The sequence below is a fragment of the Equus quagga genome, chromosome 5 (assembly GCF_021613505.1).
Source record: "Equus quagga isolate Etosha38 chromosome 5, UCLA_HA_Equagga_1.0, whole genome shotgun sequence".
Taxonomy (NCBI): Eukaryota; Metazoa; Chordata; class Mammalia; order Perissodactyla; family Equidae; genus Equus; species Equus quagga.
Window position 1 is genome coordinate 47,378,881 of NC_060271.1, and position 7,356 is coordinate 47,386,236.

A 7,356-nucleotide genomic window follows, 5' to 3' on the forward strand; every position below is an offset into this window, starting at 1 on the left:
CGCGGACCGACGCCGGCTGGCCCCGCCCCATTCCCTGCCCGCCGGTGCGCCTGGACGGCGCCGGGTCGCCTCCTTTGCATATGCATCGGGTGGGCGGGGCGGGGCGGGGCAGGCCCGTGCTGCGCCTGCGCAGAGTGGCGCGCGGGGCCAGGGCGGGCTCGGTCCCGGCGGCCGGGGTCGCGGGGTCGCGGGGTTGCGGGGTCCGGGGCGGGCAGGAGCAGGGGTGAGGCCGGAAGGAGGGGCGGCGGCGACGTGGGGCGCGGCTTGCGGGGCAGGTTAAGGCGAGCGGAGTGGGCGCCCGTGTCGCGGGGCTGGGGCCGGGCTGGGTCCCAGCTACCGGAGGAGTCCGGGGAGCTTAGCCTTCCCGGTGGTCTTGTTGCAGCTTGAAAATGCGGGCGAATACAGAGATTCTTCACTTACACGTCCGTGTTGGCTTGAATCATTAAATACTGTCAATTTCATGCCAGCTAAATACTAGCTTTTAGCCCCCAAACTTGGGGTTAAACGGACCCGAAGGAGATAACAGCTTCCTGCGCCCCTTGCGAATTTGTCTTCGTAGTTCCTCACGGACAGCCCTGTAACGCCCTTCAGCATCACCCAGTTTTACCGACGAGGGCCCGAGGCCGAGGACGAGAGGTAGAGCCAAGACTCGACTCAGACGGTGCGGCCCACTGGGCTGCTCCGCTGCCCGCCGCGGCTCCGGCCTGGCGCTCGGCCTTGCCTCGTGCGCCCACAGACGGCCCGGGGCCTGGACCGGGCTGGACAAGGAAGGGGCGGCCGCCGGCCTGACGACACGCTGCATTCCGCAGGACCCCCAGTGGAGCTGGGGAAACTGCGGCCCGAGAGGGGTGCTCCTGCCTCCCAGGCCTGACTGAAGGTCCACGCACCAGAACAAAAACCGAGTTACTATGTCAAAATGAGAGGAAGTTCATTTCCTCGACATTGTAGGCAGGGAGAGCAAAATGAGGAAGGGGAGGACACTCAGATTAATAGGGGCGGGGGGCTTGCCCCCCAGGGAAGGAGGAACAAGGGCAAGATAAGGTAGTTGAGAGCCCAGGAATGCAGCCCCCAGCGGCCAGGCTGGTTTGTGGGGCGGGGGCTGCCTCTAGGGCCTGGGGCTGTGCAGGAGGCTGCCACCTCCTGGGGAGCTGGGATCCCAGAAGGGTTGTAGCCAATTTCAGAGACACCTCCAGAAGGAGAGCCAAGGCGAGTTGTCCTCTCCTGCATGCCTTGCATCTCCCGCCAGTGCTCCCGGCTCTGGAGCCTGGAGCTGGCAGGATGCTGGCAGGCAAAGGAGTCAGGGGGATCAGCCCCCTGACTCAGAGCAAAGGTGGCTGGGAGACAAGACACAGTGAGAAGATGGGAGGCCACTTGGTGCCCAGGGCTTAATTTATAAAGGTGACGGAGGCCTGGGGACGTTCATTGAGTGATGAGCAGGAGAGAGCATGCCCTGCCTCAGCGAACCCCCACATCCAGCTCTCAGTGTCTCAGCCTCTCCAGCAGGTAGGTGGAGGTCAGTGTGTCCATTTCATAACAAGGGACGTAGACATGTGTGGCATCCAAAGTCAATGTCACACAGGACCGTGTCCTCCAGCATGCCTCATTCAGGGGTTCTGCTCCTTGTTCTGGAAGGGCTGGAGGTGTTCACGGGGTCTCCTCCCTCAGAGTGGACGTGGGGGTAGCCTTGGTGTGCTGGGCGGAGAGCTTGGTGTGCAGGTCCAGGTGAGCCTCCCCTAGGCTCTTTGAACGAGGAGTGGCAGGACCAGACCATCTCCAAAGGTCCTCCTTGCTCGACTGTTCCAACCCAATGCACGCAGGGGACGGACATGGGCATGGCCTGCACACCCACTGCCCCGCTCTGTGGTGATGGGAGTCAGAGAGAGAGCGTGGAGGCTGACCCTGGGCAGGCTTCCTGGTTCAACCTCAGCACTGCCGCCTACAAGCTGTGTCCGGTGGGCCCTGAGCAGGCCACTTAACCTCTTCCAGTTTCCCCACATTTTGGAACCACTACTCTCCGCTGGCATGCAGCGAGCGATCAATTAACTGGGCTGTTTCCATCTCGTCCCCTGGGGACATGGATTGTCAACCTTCCTTTTCTGCCCTGTCCTCAGCCCCTAGAACCAGGCTCTGTAAACATCTGTTGACTGAGCCTGGGAGACAGAAAGGAGAAAAGCAGCTCCTCGGCCTCGCTCCCAGGCCAGAGGGGGATCAGACGGTACCCCAGGAAGAGCCCCGGGGAAGGAACTGGAGGAGGAATTAGCCAGCTGCCATGGGACACAGGGCTGCCCCATAAATGCTGCTCCAATGAATGAGAGAATAAACGAATGAGTGAATGAGGTGCATCTCACCAGGCCAGGGAGTGGCTATTTTAAAGCCAGAGTTGGCAACATGGCCACACACCAACATTTAACTTCATCTGTTCAATGATTTCTTTGTAAATTACTCCCAGTGACCATGTTTGAATGAAAAAGAAAGGCCAAGGACAGCAATCTTTTTTATTTTCCTGATGACAATTTAGGGGGGAAAACGTGATTACCATCCATATTTTTCTATTAAGATTCAGAAGACTTATAGTTTTACCTTATACATTTAGCAAAATGGTCCCTTTGGTCTACTTTTTGCACGTGGTGAGGGTAAAGGCTCCTTGTTCCAGCAACTGTTGCCTAGAAAGATTACCTTTCCCCTGTGGAATTACCCTGGCGCCTCCGACAACACTGGTGATCGTGATGCGGGGAAGGCAAGCCAAAGAGTCGAAAGAAAGATTTGTTGGACTCTCAAGGTCTGGCAGTAGTGCTCTTTTATTTAGAGAATAGTACGGAATAGCATGTGGACAAGACCCATGGGCAGTAAAGAGCTGCTGCCTCGAGTTGAGGGTTAGGGTTAAATTTATAAGGCATGGGTACGTGACTTATTTTTACTGGAAAAAGAAAAGATGACGTAAAAAGTCATTAAATGATTTCAGTGCAGATGAGGTCTGGTTATTGTGCGGTCGTATAACTTTAGATACAAAACTGGTCATATAGATCGGCGTGTAGGTGAGGATGCCCTGGGCTTCTCTCCCTGGGGCAGCACTAATTCACACCATAAAAATCCACCGGGTCATATAGATCGGCATGTAGGCCAGGTCACTTTGGGCTTCTCTACCTGGGGCAGCCTTAATCCACATCAATCGTACACGAGCGGGTCTGTTTGTGGAGTCTGTCTCTCCCGTCTCGTCGATCGGTTGGCACTCCTCCTGCCTACCTCATCTGGGCTGGATCCACGAGGCTGACAGCGCACGTCCTTCAGCCCTGCTCTTCCTTTTCAAAATTGCTTTGGCCACGATAACTCCTTTCTGTTTTCACATGAGTGTAAAAAATCAGCGTATCAATTTCCACAAACAAGCCTGCTGCAGTTTGATTGGGACTACATTGATCTCTGGTTACTTGGGGGAGAACTGACATCTTGCCAAAGCCCAGTCTTCCACTTTGTGAGCATCATACCTTTCCATTTATGGGGTCCTCTGTCCCCTCTCTCGGCAGGGTCTGCACAGGCCTGCACACAGTCTGTTGAATTTGTCCCAGATGCTTCATGTTTTTAATGCGAGTGTGTTCTTGCTCTTTTAAATTTCAAAAACCCATGTTTATTTTCTAAACTGTTGGCCTTGTGTCCTGTGACCTCACTGAATAAGCTGTGTAGGCCACTTAGCCCTTCTGTAGACATTGACAAATAAAAATGGCAAGCAATAGGATATATTGGAGTATATGAGGAAGCCATTTGGTACAAACCTAATTCGGCCTGACTTTGTTTTTTCCAAAAGGGCCCGACTGTGGCTATTGAGCACGCATTGTATATCTGCTTTAAAACATTTCCTATGGCCAGAACAAAGGCCCTTGAGATAAAGGTGCAACTTCCCCCCACATTGGCATTGCCTTAGGGATAAGCATCTTTCCTCAGGCTAGGAACTGATTGCTATGCTCACCTGTGACCACCCAGCTCCAGACAACAGAACTGCCACCCTGCTGTGTTCACCGAGACAGCAGACCTACCTGCTGTTTCCATCAATCTCTGTGCCAACAGAGCGGTCTCGTGACTATTGTAAAAGGGACATTTCAATCCTATGTGAAACATCCTGTTTGGGGGTACATAACCACTCTGTGCACCCCTCTTTGGTGCCCTTTCTTCCTTCGGGAGGAAAGGCCCCGGGCCATGGTCCTCAGATTTCAGCTCAGAATAAACTCTCCCAAATTTTCATTTATAGATTGGTTATGGATTATTTTCATTGACAGTTCTTGGCGTAGTCAGCAGCATTTCAGAGAAACCCACCGGAGGCCGCCTGGAATCTACACTGAACCGGCATTCGGTACCAATAAGGGCCCATTGAGCCCCCGGATCACTGCATTCCTCAGGTGACCCTGGTGAGTTCTCCTGAAACCCGGACCCCCTTATTTTAAGTTGACGGTCCAAGAGTTTATATGAGCTGGGTAAGGTCTTAAGACTAGGTGTCTTAAGGGGTACTGGTACATACCCTAGGTAAGAGGAACCTAGGAGGAATTTGCTAGGCCAGAGGAGCCTAGAGGGAAGTTCCTAGGCCAGAGGAGCCTAGAGGAACTTGGGAGTGAATGGGGAAGGCTGACGTTTTTAATTTGGCTTTAAATTGGAAAGAATTATGTTTATAAAGTCTGAACAAACTGCTTGATAGAGAAGTGAGAGACCTAATGTGTTCAGCTCCGAAGAAAAGGGACATTTGCTCCTCCCGGCCTTTACCAAAAGGCATCCTTAGGTGACTAAGGACCTCAGCGGGAGTGTCAGAGGATCAATCCTTGAGACGTGCAGCGGTCCCATAGGGAACTCCACTCTCATTCACGGTAATTAATTACAGGCTCATCCGGGGACACGCACATAAGGGCTGGTCACCCCACACTCCGAGCCCCACAGTGGTTTTAGATCGCCGGAGGAGAAACCGAGGCACGTAAGAGAGTGTTTACGACCTTTCTATAGGGAGTAACACTCACAAGCAGCACACTTTCTGACCCACGACACTGTCCTTAGAAGTTGTTCAGACTTTATAACAAAACAAAACTAAAAAGGAAGCGGGAAATTGAGCTTTTTAAAACAGCCCGATCAGTTCCCAAATGGACACCCTTTCCTCCAGACTCCGGTTGGCTTCATGGTGTGACTGCAATTGCTTAACAAAGGGGGATCCCGAGCCAGATGGCTAAGGCAGAAAGAAAGAAAGAAAGAGAGAGAGAGAGAGAGAGAGAGAGAGAGAGAAAGAAAGAAAGAAAGAAAATAAAGGAAGGCAGGAAGGGAGGAAAGAGAGAAAGAGAGAAAGAGAGAAAGAAAAGAAAGAAAGGAAAGAAAGGAAAGAGAAAGAAAAGAGAGAAAAGAAAGAAAGAACGAGAAAGAGGAAAAACACTGGGAAAACAAGTCTTTCCTCTGTGGTCTGCTGTAGAGATCTAAGGAAAATCTTTGTTCTGTCTGTTTGTGTGTCTATGTATGTTACAAAAGATTTTATATTTTAGCTCTGGATGGTACAATTTCTAAAGAGCTCTATTCCATTGACTTAAAGTAAGCTCTTACAAAAAGTTTTAACCCAAATTCTTTCAAGTTAACATGATATAGATTAATCTTTGGTTAATGAAAGTTTAAGTTTGTTGGTTTGATTGAAAATTGTTATCCTCAAACGTTGGTATTTGCATATGAGGCAGGCATGCAGCCTGGGTTTACTAGGCAAATAGGTTCACGTTGTCTGTTAGAAATTTCTCAGCAAAATAATAGCTTTAAATGATCAGTTTTGTCTATTGTCTCATGAGGTCTTTATGGGTAATCTGAACATAATTGTTGGAAACAAACGGTTTAGATAGATAAAAGTGGGTAAAATAACTTTTATGGTCTGTGTACTTGGTGGGAAAAACAGCTTCCAAATTCTTTTTGGTAACATTCTTGAGTTTTGCTAAAGTAAGTGATAAAATTCATTGAGTATCTATATCATCTCCAAATAAGATATTAGACATTAATTACTAAATGTAAGTTTATCTACTTTTGGCTTTTTATTGCAGAGATGCTAAAAGTGTTTGGATCTTTTACTATAAAGTGACATGTTCCTAGAAATTATGAAAAGTGTTTAGAATGCTGATATAAAAGACAGTTCATAATTGCTTACCATTTTAGTGTTTACTATGGTCTGTTAAAGGTTAAGGAGTTCTAATATATGTGATTAAAGCCACTAGAAGTCAATAAGGAAAATGTATTTATATTCAAGGAAAGTAAGGTGTAAGTTTTCAGTAAAGAAGATATAAAAAGAATGGAAAATTTTTGTTTGATTGGTTAAAAAGGGTAAACTTGTCCTAAAGTACTAGGAAAAAAAAGGACTTTGGACAAATTCTGAAGGCAAAAAGAAAGTTATAGAAGGTTTGTGTAAGAGAGATTCAGAAAAGAGTTTTGTACCTGGTCAAATTGGCTAAGATTGAAATGAATCTAATTAAGTAAATGGGTTTTAATATGAAAAAGTAAACTGGTACAAAAATTAGAATTTGGCTTTCTCTCTTAAAAGGATAATTTTCTCTTGAACAAAGAATCCTAAAATTCATATGGGGCAACAAAAGACCCCGAATTGCTAAAGCAATCCTGAGAAAGAAGAACAAAGCCAGAGGCATCACAATCCCTGACTTCAAAACATACTACAAAGCTACAGTGATCAAAACAGCATGGTACTGGTACAAAAACAGGTGCACAGATCAATGGAACAGAATTGAAAGCCCAGAAATAAAACCACACATCTGTGGACAGCTAATCTTTGACAAAGGAGCTGAGGGCATACAATGGAGAAAAGAAAGTCTTTTCAACAAATGGTGCTGGGAAAACTGGAAAGCCACATGTAAAAGAATGAAAATTGACCATTCTTTTTCACCATTCACAAAAATAAACTCAAAATGGATCAAAGACCTAAAGATTAGGCCTGAAACAATAAGTCTTCTAGAAGAGAATATAGGCAGTACACTCTTTGACATCAGTTTCAAAAGAATCTTTTTGGACACCATAACTCCTCAGATGAGGGAAACAATAGAAAGAATAAACAAATGGGACTTCATCAGACTAAAGAGCTTCTTCAAGGCAAGGGAAAACAGGATTGAAACAAAAAAAACAGCCCACTAATTGGGAAAAAATATTTACAAGTTACTTATCCGACAAAGGGTTAATCTCCATAATATATAAAGAACTCACACAGCTCAACAACAAAAAATCAAACAACCCGATCAAAAAATGGGCAGGAGACATGAACAGACATTTCTCCAAAGAAGATATAAGGATGGCCAATAGACACATGAAAAGATGCTCATCATCACTAATCATCAGGGAAATGCAAATCAAAAC